A 15,542-nucleotide genomic window follows, 5' to 3' on the forward strand; every position below is an offset into this window, starting at 1 on the left:
TTACTTAAACCCGCATGGTCTCCTCATCTTGTTTGTCTTTAATGTTTTGGCAGTGTTGTTACAAACAACAGTCAAGCCAGGAAGTTTTTTTTTCCAGCACACTCAGAAAAGTAAGGTATAGAATTTTGCACACCATAAGTATCTTCAACATCCTCAATTCTTATTGATTACTATGGGAGTTGAAGGAGCACAGCACAAAATGGTAGGTATGTAGCACACTGTGGACTCAAGCCATGATCTACAGTGACACCAAAGTCCAAGTCAGCTTCCGCTGCTGAGCAACTTTACTGAATCTTCTGCGGGAAAACAGTGTTCTCCCGAGATACTGGTGCATTTCTTTTGTCCCATCTAAGGCCATCAGATCAGGAACCAACTGAGTAAGAGCAGAATATCCTGGAGCTCCTATACTGTAGGACAGACTTTGTCACGTTTGCCTTAGGAAACCCAAGATGAGAACATAATGGGAAACGCTGATGAGTTCCCCTGCATGGCAAATGATGGTGCAGACCTGCAGAGCCTCACACAGTGGAAGTGCTGAGGACACTCAGCCTCAGGAAAGTTAGAGAGTAAAAGCAATTGGCTTCTTAAAAAGAAAATGACACAACTTGCCAGAAAAAAAGAATTCTTTTTATTTAGTGGCTTGAAAATGCATCCTTTGCTGAAATTTAAGTTGCTGCAATTATGCCAAAGACATATTGATATTCTTGAGAGCTGCTTTCAGCTCTATGAAGGAAATAATTCATCATAAATCAAGGTCAATCCAAATAACTCTCTGAAGGCCAGTGGTGAGATCTAGGGCAGTGTAAAAGCCCTGTAGCCTTTCCTGGGAGAGTCCTTGCAGTTGAGATACCGTTGTAGGTGGACTAATAATAACCTATGAGGAGCCCATTGGAGGTTTTCCCCAGGGTCCGGGAGGGCCATGTCAGCATGGGACCATGGCACTGCTGCTGCTGCTGGGCTCCTGGGGGCTTTTTTGCAGTCACCCTTTTGGAGAGGAGCTCCAGAGCTGTCCGGATGCCCAAGGGCTGCCATGAGGAGTGGAGAGGGAGAGACACAGGAACCGTTTCCCACCTCCTGTGGCCACCCCATACTGAGGGTACCCAGTGGTGGCTCCCAGACCCCTTAGCTCATCCCCCATGGCTGGAGCGGTGCTCCTAGCCTACACCATGTGCTGGCTCTCATGCCATGTGCCAAAAAGGACCTTTCACCTTCTGCATGGTCGCCTTTTTGGTGCTTCTCAGTCCCGGTTGTCAGTGCAAGCAGGGGCTAGTGCCTGCAGTGGCCACCTCCACTGTCAGGGTCAGGGGAGCCAGCCCCGAGTGGTTTTCAGAGCAGTTATCATATCAAGTAGGACCCAGGAGCTGGGTCTGGATTACAGAAAACAGGAAGTCTGTGGGAGCACTTGTGTGTGTGTAAAGGTTGCAGGCTTAAGCCATAAAAAATGCTTGTGCAAGATGCGAGAGAGGACTGCAGGATTTCATGGTATGCAACCTGGGAAGAGGGAAAGTTCTGTCTTTGAGGCATGCCACAACTTAAGCAACGTGTTACAGCTTAAAAGAAAGAAAAAAAAAAAGGAAAAAGAAACACCAAGCTTTCAACAGGTCTCAGAGGCAAAGCTCTTGCCTTGCAGTGCTCCAGCTGTAACTGCACAAAGCACGGCTGGTTTGAAACAGATGGGTATCTAGCGTGCGGTGCAGAGCTGTGCTGGGAAACAGGGAGGCTCACCCTGCAGGTGCCCAGTGTAAGGAGCTTTTTTTCTTTTTCGTATACCTTTAGTTGCTTTAAAACCCATTTTAACATGCAAAACCATTTTAATAAGTGTCTTCTTGATGGGCACACTTAACAGCTAATACAGAAGAAAATGTTTCTTTTTCCCTCCTCTCATTACATTGAAAATGCAAAACACTCGGTAGATTAGGCCTGCTTTGCATATGATTCTGCGTGCATGTGGCTCTTAGCATGAACGAAGCAAGAGGCTTTGTCTGAGTGCGGTAGCCCGGGAACCTGATCATTTTTTCCCACCAATACTCAGTAAGTTTCCTTTGCAACAAAGTGCCACCACCTCCTACATGTCTTTCTCACACAAATAGCCCCACATGACCGTATTCTGCTTACAGTCCAAAATATACATCTCTTCAAGGTCCAAGAGCAGTCCAACGTGTCTGCTAAATTCTATCATCTCGAGCATAGGGCAGGCAAGAACTGTCCTCTGACAGGTCCAAGTAAATGGTCTTGGCAAGGGATATTTGGCCTTGCATTGGCCGTTTGTACAGGTGTATATCTATCTCAGACTCACTCATTTAAAGCCAGAGTAACCTAACAAAATGAAGGAAAAACAGGTTCAGTCAAGTTCTCTTTTAATGGAGAGCAGATATTTGGCTCAAATTCCTATTAACCTTTTTCTTCACTGTAATTATAACTTAATAATGTTGTCAGTGGGAATTCTTTTGATTTCTGAAAAGAATTTGAATTGTTATTTCAGCATGTGTCACTAATTAAAACTGAAGAGGCAAAGGAGCCAATGAAAAAATAAAGGAAAACACCAGAGCGTGAGGTGTTTCTCAGCTAAACTATGTAATTCTCTAGCTCTGCTCAGCATATTGTTCCTGAATAAAGCATATGCTGTGTGGAGAGACACAGGGGTTCAAACCCCACAAGTCCTACCTCTCTGACAGCTATCAGCCTAAACAGAAAAAGAGACAGATCTTGGACTGTTTTTGGATAAAACATTAGTCAGACTTTGTAGTTAGGAGCTAAAATAGCAAGTCTGCTGAGGATAAGGCACAGAGCACAGCACTGAATATACTGTAGCACAGATGATTGGTATTTCAAAAAAGCCAGAAGAAAATGTTTATGCTCAGTATTTGCAATCTTGATCTTCACTCAGGCCAGCTAAACCAATGGCTACCAACCCTCCTTCAAGCCCAGGCAGTCAGTCACACAAGCAAAAGATATTTTGTGAGATTGTGATAACAGCATCATAATCTTAACCTTCTCTTACTCCTGCCACATCTTATTTCTACATCACCCCTGATTTGGGAGAGGGGTGATGACAAAGGTCAGAAAGGAAGTTTATTCCTAGAAAACTCTTTAAAACATGTAAAAAACAAAACCCCCAAAAGTAAAAAGAACCCATTAAGATATTTCAGTTTGTGAAAGAAATAAAGCTTTTGAGGCATTCTGTTCTGCATCCTACTTGGCTTCTCATTCGCTATTACAGGTGGAGTTAGTTGATACCCCAGACATTGCCAGGATCAACGCAGTAGCATTTTACTTGGCCAGCCAAAAAAAAAAAAAAAACCTACTGGCCACATCTTTCAATCAGTAGCACAACATTTTAAATCGAACAGAAGCTGTTATTCCTGACCAATTGCACTTTGTTTGCCTCTTTTCTTTGAACTTGGCTTAGATGTCTCAGCAGTTTTCACTGAAGACCTTGGTAGCAGCATAAACTCATCTGCAGCTTTCTTCTCTTGGTGACTGTTGAAGGTAAGATAATGAAGATAGCTCAAAAAGGTCCAAATTCTGCCTCAAGACACATTTGCAAGCTGGCATGGGTTATACAACTCATTGTTAAAAAGTGTAAAATGTATCCACTCTGTTATTATTTGTCCGTACATTGTTTGTGATTTCTTTTTTCAGTCCTTCTTATGGGATTTCTACAAAGCATTTTCACAGTTCACTTGGGTATCAGAACAGTTGCTGGGTTTTTTTATTATTATTATTATTGAGTCTCTGCTTCTCAGACCAGATGGATTGACACTTAGGGACTTGTTTGGCTTATGCCTAAGGACATTTCATTTCATGGGGAAGCAACTTTTACTACTTGATTAAGTCACTAGTCATCACTGTAGATCCAAAATTCACTCTTGGTACACATCTGTCAGATAATGTTCGCAAACAGCAAAGAAGAAAGCTTCAGGAAACTCTCCACAAACAGATTTCTATGCTAACCATCACAACCAGCGCTCTGTCTCCCGGTTGCTGCCGGCCCAGCTGCAAGGCTGCCTCGGGAGCCCCAATAAAGGCAGAACCTTGAAAGGATGAATGCAGGTGTGCTTTAATATGTGCATGTATCTCTATTTGCCGCCTCTAAAGTTTCATCAACTCTCTCATCGGCGTATATCAACATGAGAGTTATCTAAACTTGAACGGATGCAGTAGCAATCTAAGCTATGGGTTTTTCCATATCTCTGTTCCTAATAGCGCTAGATGGAGACCTCAGAAGCGCTGGCTCAGCCTTCCTGTGCAGATAGAGGTGTGCACTGTGCTACACACATGTACTGCTGGTGGCGAAATGCAAACCTCCATGGGGCTGTTTGTTAGCTCTTACCTTCCCAACCAATGCTTGCTGTACATTACAAGGGCATTCAGGAGTTTGACCCAAACCCCACTGAAAATTGAGTGAAAAAAAGTAGTTGGTTTCAATGATCTCAACCTGGCTCTGACCCACACTGAGTGAGAGTGGAGAATATTAATAATTCATTACCCAGAGCTGACCCAGCCTGGCTACCTGGCACTCAGGAAAGGCACCCATGCACTTACTGTGGTGTTTCTGTTGCCCATCAGGTTAGGGGCTTGCCTTCGCTGAAATGCAAAGGCAGGTTATAACTGTCCTCAAGTCAAGTCCCATCAGTGCATGAAACCCTTGAACAGGGGCATGAGTTGACACAAGCTGGGAGGCCCATCAGGAGGCACAGGCAGAGTCACGTCACCTGGGGAGCCCTGCTTCGCCGCCATGACCCCTGGTCCCTTCTCAGCAAGCCTCCTGCATGCCCAGGGTGGGGATGGCTTCTCCCGCCAGCCCTGCGGAGACCCTCGCAGCAGCTCAGCCGGCACTGGGGAGCAGTCAATCACAGCGAGAGGTCTGGAGTTAACGCCAAGTGAGGCACACCTCTGCCCAAAGAGGTTAGAGCAATCTCTTCCTTGTCAACCTCTGATTCGTGGCCACATCCGTTAACAGAAAACCCATAACAAATACAATCACAGCTCAAATGGTGATAATCTACAGCCCTGGTGTGGTAGACACCCCTCCATGACCGCTCTAAAAGCCAGCGTTTTCTAGCTCAGATTTTCATCGCATCCAATTGGCAAAACTACTGTCTGGATCTCCAGAAAGCCCCACTGTGACAAGAAAGGAGTGAACCTGACACACCTGCCTCACGATTTTTGCCACAGGCAACATATAGCAGCATACTCACCTACTTGAAGCTGCCGGATTCTCTTTTCCTATTGTTAAGTTGTCACTTCTAAGGTTTGCTATGGTGTCTGTCTGACATCAAAAATACCTGTTACCATCCTCTCTGGCAGCGGATCAATGGGGCAACTAGCTTTTTTATATGACAGCTTGAATGGCTAGAACGTGAAATTTAAAATGATACCTTGGTTTGCCTGCCTAACTGTCAGAATGGTACAAGCTCTTCTTCCTTCCTCTTTAACACCCATAACTGACTTTTTTTCAAAGGATTTCCAATAACAGAAATCAACTTTTGTTTAAAGGAAAGGAAGTTGTCCAGAATACTCTTAAGTTCCAAATCTCTTGTGCATTCTTTTGAAGGTGACACTGACGGTGTTAAAACTTCAGCCTTTTTACACCAAGCAGGTTTTTGCACCCTAATCCAAACTTCCTAGTAGAATCAAACTTATGGGAAGAAGGAGAGCTTGATTTTTATTTATCTAGGTTTGGACTTAGTAAGCTTTCTATTAGCTGCACACATGGGTTGGCATAGGGCAGGTTAACCCAGTTCTGGAGCAACGTAGAGGTATTACAGCAACGAGGATGTTATAAGGAGCTGCATACAGAATAACACAATAGAGCAGGACAATGTGTTGCCCTTGTACTTTCCAGGTCTGTTCTCAAATATTGCTATTGAAGGTCCTGGATCTCCTGAAGAAGTTTGCAGTCTTTGGAGAACTGTGGTAAGCCATTAAAGGAGAAGCACTGACTTGCCCCGGAAGGTGATGATTTTCCTTTATATTTACTTATATAAGTGTGTATATATATCTATAAGTGTGTATATATCTATATATCTGTATATCTATTTAGCTATAAATCTACTTACTTATACTTTTAAAAGCAGTAAGGACACTTTACCAAAGAGGCTCAAATCCCAAACAGTGGGCAGAATCTATCACAGGTTGTATGTAGCATGCTTGTGTCATGGAGACTCTTGGCCAGCAGGACAAAAATTACAAAGGAGAAAAATAAGACAACTGTCATAAAAAGAGAAAATGATCCAAACAAGAGATTGCTGTGAGAACATTTTCTGTGATGAGAACTGAAACTGCAAGTCACTGGTTTTCATTGAAAGCAATGCAACCAAGAGTTTGAAATCAGTCATGTCCCCTAACTGATGAGTCGTCTGAAATATTCCATCTTCCAGAACACATGGATCTTGAGACCTCTCAGCTTCCTCATTTGTGATCGTAGATTTCTGTGAAAGGATATTTCATGATTAAAATGAAATTAATAATAATAATAATAGTAAAGACACCAGGAAAATAAAAATAGACATACACTGACATTGTCCAAAACATTTTCTTCTCCCCAGTGAATAATGGATTAGGGTTTTTTCTAACATTTATGTTGCAAGTGATTTCACACAAAGATATTTATATTTGAAGTTAGACTGGCAGAGGTTTGTCCAGATACACTGCATTTTAGAGTGGACTGGACTTAATTTCACAATCATGTTTTAACCTAATTCCTGCACGCCTGACGCAAGAGGTTCCAGTGAAGTCAATGGGAGTAATCATGTGAATAAGACAAGCAGGATTTGGCCCGAAAATCCCTCCTACCCTTGTTTGTGGGTCAAGGTTGGTCTGCTTGGGGAAAAGCACAATGCAGTGCCAACAGTGAATGGCCTTTACATGGTCCATTTCCGAGATATCTAACGATACCACCAAACCACCAGGACTGTATGCACATAATGAAAAGTGACAATGCATTCTTTTGTGAAGGATATAAGACAGCCATGGTAGTTAGGGGAACATTTGCATAATCACATTAACTTTAAGGACCTACTTTAAAATTGACCTAACAAAGCCGCTCATTGTTGGAAGCCACAGCTGTCCATGCTGATCTGACAACATGCTTGGGCAACTTGTGTTGCAGCCATCTTCTTCAGAAGGATTTAGAAAAGTTTGACTGAGAAAATCATGGGGTCCAAGGCATCCTGCGAATGTTTGGCATCCTATAGAGGTTCTGCTATCTGGGTATCCACGGGTTTCAAAACTCCAGAACTGCAGCATTTTCACTGTGATTGATGTGATCTAATACATAGCTTGCTCTATTTTTCACAATTTTTCATCATGATTGTGTGAAAAAACACACACAGACTTGTTATTAACTGTTAAGAATAGTACAAAATATGGATAGTCTAAGCCCTGCTTATTTTAGGCTTGCCTGAGTTACAGCTAAGATATGAAAAAAAAACAGAGTTTGTACTCCAGACATGACATTGCAGCCACATGTTCCTATAACACTTGGGGGAGAGTGGATCATTTTTGCCTTAATGCGTGCCTTGCACAATAGTTCTTCCACATATAATTGATGATATCCAGCCAAATATGTATCTGGCAGGTGTTATTTAATAGAAAAATATTTATTCAGATTATCAATACATTTCCTGTTAGTTGGCCATATGCTAAGTTCTGATGAAAAAACAGCCTCTTATTAGGTAAGATTTCATCTTCTTGTTCTTGTTCATTTTAGAAATGAACAGCCTTGTCCACCTCGAAAAACATAATATTTGCTTTAAGTATTTTCAGGATTTTCAGTCAAGCAAGGTTGTTCAGGATTAGCTGCAAGGGACTCAAAGTTTCAGTTAGAGTGTGTCTTCTTTGAATAACACTAACCACAGGTAAGAGAATGACTAGAATGCACATTCTAGACTGGAAAACAAATAAAGAGAACCGTCGAAGAAAAAAAAAAAAGCTTTAGCAAAAACGGTTCAGCCCTTTCTGAGAATGAGGTTGAGAAGAACTAATTTTTCTTTGACCTGGTAGGCCTAGTTAGCAAAGCTGTTAGCATAAAACCATGAACTTTAACTGAATTTTGTTTTAAATTGCATATATCAGTGATTAATAAGGTTTAGTATCCAAAACAATTTAGTCTCCACACAGTCATTCGGTCTGAAACCATGACACCCTGTTTAACTACTTTTACCTCCCTTTGAATTAAGAACCCATTGCTTTCATGTCATGCATCAGGGACTTGAAATTTTGCAAGGGAGTATCTTTTGCAAGGAACTATTTTTTGCTATTACTCCCATAAAGATTSACACAAATTTGACCAAGTCAACCTCTGAAAATTTCATTTGGCACGGGAGTGATAGAGCCTCACTACAGTTTGGCAGATCCACTGGCAAGGAGCACGCTCCCTTTCAGGCTGGGGGGCTGCAGCCAGCCCTCCGTGAGTGTGCTGCCGTGCCGTGGGGGGCCGGTGCGGTGTTGCCCAGTAGTTTGGCCTTGTTTCTTGGCTTCTAGATGCTCCACCTGCTGTCCTTCGCTGAGCACAGAGGAGAAGGAAATTTCTGAGGCAACTGCAGAGGGATGCAGTGCAAAGTGGGTACAAAGACAATCTGGAAGCAATGGGAGCCACTGGTGAGGATCCACACGTAACTGTGGGCATGAGTGTGTGTGTGCACATAACTGTGACTGGGTAATTAAGATTAGTACTATAATGCATATACAGAAAGGTGGGGAGTGAGAGGAGGGTGAATTAATTGCATGGAGAACCTCAGTGCTGACTCTCCGAACTTTGAAGTACTGCACTCCCAAGCCTTAATGATCTTTTAATTTATACTTTAAATGATAATTTTCCTTTCGATTATTCAAAAAAGATGGGCAACATTTTACACCAACACTTTACATTCAAGCAAAGAAAAGTAATTGAAAAGATGCAAATGCCTTTAATGAAAAGATATGCAGAATGCACTTCTGAGCTAAGTACAGGTAAAGTAAACGAGCACATTAATATAGGCAAAGCTACATTAAACACAGTGTTATTTTTATTTTAGGCACTTAGTACATCATGAAGATCAGCATTCTTTCCACATACTTCTATCTGAACTTATTAAGTCTACTGGAATAGCTTAATATCACTACAAGAGGAATGCAGATAGATCAAAGATACAAATGGAACCTGAGAAACTCTCCTTCAGAAACATCTATTTGGGAATGTTTAATACTGAAAGGAAATACAGCTTCATGTCATTTAGACTCACAAACGTTCATTTTCCATGCCAAAGAAAGCCTCAGAGGTGAATAGTATTGAAAAGGAAAGTGCAATGGTTGTGCAGCGCTGGCTTCTGACAGCCAAAATCAATCTTTGGCAAGGCAAATGACACTACACCTTCATTTGATCTTATTTTAGGTATGCCAAGAATGATGGCAGTCCCTTCTTTATCTTACCTCAATATCAAGATCCATTATGTAATTCTTACTTTCGGAAATCAGCATTAGGATGCTCATACACTCCCATTAATTTGGATATTCCTGAATGCAGTTCTGTTGTAATGAGTTAACTAGATATTTCATTATACACAATGTCTTGCATATGTTTGTGCTACCTTGATGGGACCCAGGATCGAATGGGCATTTTTCAGTATGGCAAGAAGTACATGAGGATCCTGGGGACTTCTGTCTAGAAAAAAATCTAGTGTTTTCATAGGTGATACAAACTGTAGAGTATAAAGGCATGAGGAACTAGGGAATCTATCAACTTGCTCAGTAAGCAAAGTACCAAACCCCTCCCTGCCATCAGACATGTCTGGTACCACCTGCCTATCAAGAATATGTCTGCATTCACACTACAAAACATGCAATCAGATGCCATTCCTAGCACGCCATCACATACAAACCCATACAATATGATTAACCCTGACTAAAAACACAGTTTTACCAAGTGAAAGGCTATCAGCAAAACAGCATAGCATTTAACTCAGCCCTTCTCCACTAACTTGGCTCACTTGTATGTCTAAATAAAAAGTTCTCTTCAGGAAGTCACATTTGCCTTTTGGGATCAGTTGATTTGAGGTTAAAAAGTTGTGCACTTGGGTAAGTGATCACAATTCATTTACCTCAGCAACCAATATTTGCCAACAGAGTAGAGTATGTCAGGTCTCAGCTCCACTATTTTATACAGACTGTTAATACTACTGACACAAAATGTGTGTGCACTGGGAGGACAATTTGAAATGTTGTCACATAAGAATTCACAACGATATGAAATAGCCTATTTACAAATAGCACCCATTAAAAAAGTACAGACTGTAAATGTTACAGTAAATTAAACCTGTCTGTAAGGCAGTGAATAACTAATATATCTGGACATAAAGTAAGGCATATGAATATCATTGTAACTGCTTTGTGTAATCCCCCCCAACCAAAGAGAAGTAACGAATCATTTGTCTTAATGATACCGATATTCTGCCAGACGTCAGATAAAACTGAAGAGTGGGGACAGAAAACTTAGAAAACCATTCATTCATCATACATGTAAGTACTCATCATCTATGATGAAAAAAATGACTTTTTTCTAACAGAGTAAGGCAAGCAGACACGGCTTCTTATACGAATAGTTTCTTTGCTTTTCTTTGTAGCAGATATCAGAATCTCACTTGCATCCCTACAGTCACAGCTACAACATCATTAACTACATGAGACACACAGGAGAAAAGTGTTGTCCCATGTCTACGTAGGAAGCTAGTGTTTTAAAATGAACATTGGCAAGCGCCTCCTACGTAAAAAGTTATATGTGGCCACAAAACTCCACGTTAGAAAGTCCAAACACCACAAAATGCATAGGAGCACATAGTATATGTAACAAGATAAGATCCTCGGTCCAGCTGTTATTATATTTTGTCTTATGCAGTAGATGTTGCTGTAGAGACAGGTGTGACACAGCTATAAACCAGCTAAATATGTTCTCTAGAGGTGGATGAAAGGGAAAGAAGTTCTTTCTCTGGGGTGCAACATGGCTTGAAATGTGAGATTTTGTTAACCTTTCTTAACACCAAATTTTATTTTGTGGTCAGTTACCAGTGTTATATACATAAATACACCGCTTAATAGACAGACTAGCATTGGAAGGTAATAGGGAGCTCAAAATAAAATTGAAAAAAACCCTCTACCTCTTCCAAAGCCCCCGCATATTTCACTGCAATGTACACGTGAGCTATTTTCAGCTGTTGTAACTCGTTGATCTCCATTTAGCGACTTCTGTATTTTTTCCTCTTTTTATGGCACTTTGAAGGCGTGGGGTTACAGAGCAGTGATGCAAAACAACAATCTTAGAAAACAACATAAATTAAGCATCTGTTCATACCGTTGGAAAAAAGAGGGAAAAAAGATGTCCTTGGAAAGCAGATGTCCTTTGCTTCTATTAGCATTTTCAAAACCCACACAGACAGTGCAGAGCTCTTTAACATTTAAGTTTTCCATGGGATGTTTTGGGTTTTTCCCCCTGCTAAAGGTCCTCTTATGGAGACTGTTATCCTACAAGTCTTATGTTTCACTCACATTTAAATATCTCAGCTCTAACACTGCTTTCAGGCTATTGTTTTTTTTAATTACAACTGCAGTTAAAAATATCAAGGAGAGCCTTATTATATGATACAATGTAACACAACCCCAGAAAGTTCCCATTGTGTCAAGCAGAATCCTCTGTTACAAGATTTATTTAAGAGTATTGTATTGTCATGAGAATAGATTTAGCCCCTTCAAAGAGTCCGTGTGTTATCTGCTGCTCCACCACGGGCAATGAAGGTACCTTCACGGGCAGGTGGGGCTATTTATTTTCATCATACACTAGCGCATTATGACATAAATCTATAGGGTCTCTGTGAGAACTTCTTTTGTGAGGATACATCAAGCTGTACAGTTAGTGCTCCAGTGCAATTCTTTGCCTTACATGGGATTATTGGAACAAATATAACAGTTCCTCTGTCAAGGAAGTACACTAATGGCATGGCACGTACTATAAAGCGACTATTTGTCCCTTCTGCATACAGTTGCTCAGTTTGGGATTCCTTCCATGCATTCATTGTGTCTTTCAAAAGAGAGAAAGAAAGAAAGAAAGAAAGAAAGAAAGAAAGAAAGAAAGAAAGAAAGAAAAAGAAAAGAAGAGAGAAGGGAGAGAAAAACCTCAAGCTATTTATTTTGAGTCGAGAACTCCACACAGAAGCTAGGCACGCACAGCCTGTTGCCTGTTTTGTGCTTTGCCATGTTATGTAGCAATACAATAACTTTGATCCCCTGGGAGGTGAAGCGGAAGTTGGTCTTCACCATTAAATTTTTTTATAGATAGCAAAGTCCATCCTTCCACCTGCATCCAAAGCACTGAGGCAGCTGGCAGAACAAAGCATGAGAGAAAAATAGCTGACCAGAATCTATCTGAAATTGCCAGCATACAGGTGCAGTCTTGTTTTTCATCTCAGTTGCAGCAGTCCCTAGTGACTGTCAACGTTTTACTGAGACTAATTAACCCTTTTTTGCCTAGGATGGACCAGAAACAAGAAAACAACAAATAAAAAAAATCCAAGTTAAAATTACGTAAGTAAAGAAACAGAATAATCACATCTAGTCCAAAACTGAGCTGCGAATTAAAAGACTGCTACAAAAGCAAAAAAGAAACAGCAAAAGTATGAGGAAAACTTTGCATCTTGGGATGGCTGAGACTGTTCCAAGCATCAGCATGTTACTTCTAACACCTGAATGAGGTGGTAAAAATAAACAGAGAAATCACCTACTGCTGAAGCACGGCCAACTCTTGAGTGTAAAGGAGCAGTTGTTAAACAAGGAATAGTAAAACTAAACAATAAACTTGGATAAGCACTGTAGACAGGAAGTCAGGAAATATAAACAACTGAAAATAAAGATAAGAATTTGAGGATAGATAAGAATTCCCAAAGCTCCAGTGAAGCCGAGACATCAACATTAAACATTCCTTAGGATCTTCAAGGAGAAGTAGCCAAGGGGTCCTATGATTTTTAGCTTTCTTGCTCAAAAAAGGCAGGAGAAATCCAAATGATCTGTGCAAAAAGCAGGATTGTTCTCTATGACCGTTCTCTAAAGTGCTACTTCTCTGTCTGGTTGTTCAAGTCCTAAACTATGGGCTTCTACTACTCCCCTGGGGAGATTATTCCACAATTCCAATCTTATGATTTTTCCATTTACATGTAGCCTAAGTTTTGCTTCTCATTTTCATCTCATTCCTGATGTTTATACCTCCCCCATTAAATAGAAAACATCCATCATTGCTATTTACATTTCAAATATTTACCTCCTGTTCACGTCCTTTCTAGCTAAATGGCTGTCATTAAGCTGAAGTATATTTAGTTCTTTCAAAATCTCCGCGAAGTCAGCCCTCGATCGCTCCAATGCTTTCTGAGTCTTTCCAGTCTTCCAAGTGCAGGTTCAGCATGACCACAGAGAAGGAAAGAGTCTTGCCTCTCTCCACAGTCATCTGATATCTCAACAAGGTCATCTCAACATGCACTGGTCTTTTTTTTTCTTCTCCGATCACATGATGAGCACATGTTTAACTTCACTATCAGAGAAGTTTCTTCCCTTATGGGAAGTATATTTGGTCCAGATTACTTTTTCCCTCAACATCAGTTTTTCCACAACAGCTTGGTTTATGATCTAACCACATTTCTGATTTCTCACAAATATTAATATACTGACAGCTTCCTAGCTGCAATGAAAACCCAAGCAATAGCAAGACTGAAAGTCCAAACAGGGAAGCAGCATTTGGGCCTCTTTTTACCTTCACTCTTTAGTGTGACCAAGTTAGGAGGAGAGACAGGAGGATGAAGAAAAAAAACAAGGGATATATTCTCTGCCTTGCTCAGCATTTTCTCCCAAGTGACCTGCTTTCACAGTGTCTGTGCCTCAGCCTCCCAGGTGGGAAGCTCTGGTGCTGTTCTCCAGCTTCAGCAGGACCCAAACTCAGCCCTACCAAAGCCTCTGTAGCTGTAAAGAAGGCTGTCCTGGTAAACAGGGAGTAGTGCATCGGATGGGGACGAAGAGGACAAAGCAAGCTGCAAAAAGGGGAAACGTGCGGTAAAGCTGGCACGGCATGAGCTCAGCTCTAGCATCAGAGCTGCTGTGCATGAGCCAATTCATTTCAAATGAGTCAGTTAAACATATCCTGCCAGGCTGGGGTTTGGGATTCCTCTGCTGCAGTTGAATCCTTGGCCCTCAGCAAAACCGCCCGCTCAGCTTCCCACCAGCAGCGGCAAGGAAAGTGCTGCCTCTGGACCTGGGACAGGGACGCCTGGCACCCTGGAAAGCAGGGCCCTCACGCAATTCCGTGGCAATCCTCGCCTGTGCTTCCTTTAGACTCACTCATGCTGCTGTGCCAGTTGTGCCTCCTGTGTCCCTCATTTTGCCATACACAGACTCAGTGAAAGGAAAACCATTTCCCTTGCCAAGACAGCTTAACAACAATCTTGGACGTTTTATTGGCTATAAAACCAGAAAACACAGGCATTTTAACAGCTCACTATATTCATCCTCATGTTTTTAGGCAGGATCAAGCTTAAGAACCATTCCTGGAATAGATATGTTTAACCTCTTCTTCAACAGCTTCAGTGGTGAAGATGCCACAGTTTCTTGAGGCAACCTTCTTCAGGCCTCTCTGTCAGGATGGTTTCTCAAAGTCTTATCTGAATCTTCCTTGCTATGATTTAAGCCCAGTCCCCCCCCCCTTTTTTTTTTAATTGGCAAAAGGCATGAAGAACAGTTTGTTATTTTCCTCTTTGTGGCAATGTAAATAATTAATATTAATAAATAATCATCTAATGAAATGGAATGAGATTTATAAATATTAGTCATTAGAAATCTTCAGCTGAAGGGCAGAACAGCTTAGTAATGCAGTATGACAAAATGCATTCTCTGGTTGTGAAGGGTTCTTAACTCTAATATTTCAGGATTTAACTGGATTCACACTGTTAAATTGAAATTCCATAGTGAAAGGAATTCTAAGCTTGCAAAATTGCTTCCTCCCATTCATAAATCATATCACTTTGCATATATTTGAATGGTCAAATATCTATTTAGTCCCTGGAATGATTTGTTCTTTCATTAATGGAGACTAGATGAAAGCCACAGATAACAGCTCATAGTGATTGAACATAAAGTAAAACTCCTTTATTGTACAGGATCTGCAGCCCCAGCACCATGGCAATAATCTAATGATGCCAAAACTTGGATGCCCTTCAAATGCTTCAGAACAATAGGTGCTGTCAACATGACCTATATGAGGTACCAACAACTGAGAAACCCGAGTCCGAAGTTACACTCTCTTTCATTATGGACGGCATGTAAATACAAAATCTCTGGAGGCACCAAGGAAATGTTATGTTAGCAGAAAGCTAGACTAGGGGCCAGAGTCATTTAGGCCAAAAGTATTTAGTCTCCTCATTCTTATTTAGACCCTCCAAAATCAGGCTGCCATTGAAGCCTCTGATAAAACACCCAGGGGTGAACCAGAGCCTTTGTTAAAATATCACAGAGCAGTGAAGCCTAGCGGCTCC

At 41.3% G+C, this 15,542-nt stretch overlaps 1 protein-coding gene across 1 annotated transcript in view; it reads right to left on the reverse strand.

Moving 5' to 3' along the window:
• Positions 1-6,002: 6,002 nt before the first annotated feature.
• AHI1 (Abelson helper integration site 1) overlaps positions 6,003-15,542 on the reverse strand; it is a 129,090-nt gene continuing 119,550 nt past the window's right edge. Inside the window, exon 26 of the transcript XR_003254902.1 lies at positions 6,003-6,434. The gene's annotated coding sequence lies outside the window, so the exon portion shown is untranslated. The remainder of the gene's footprint in view (positions 6,435-15,542) is intronic.

The sequence above is a fragment of the Apteryx rowi genome, unplaced genomic scaffold (assembly GCF_003343035.1).
Source record: "Apteryx rowi isolate R43461 unplaced genomic scaffold, aptRow1 scaffold_381, whole genome shotgun sequence".
Classification (NCBI taxonomy): domain Eukaryota; kingdom Metazoa; phylum Chordata; class Aves; order Apterygiformes; family Apterygidae; genus Apteryx; species Apteryx rowi.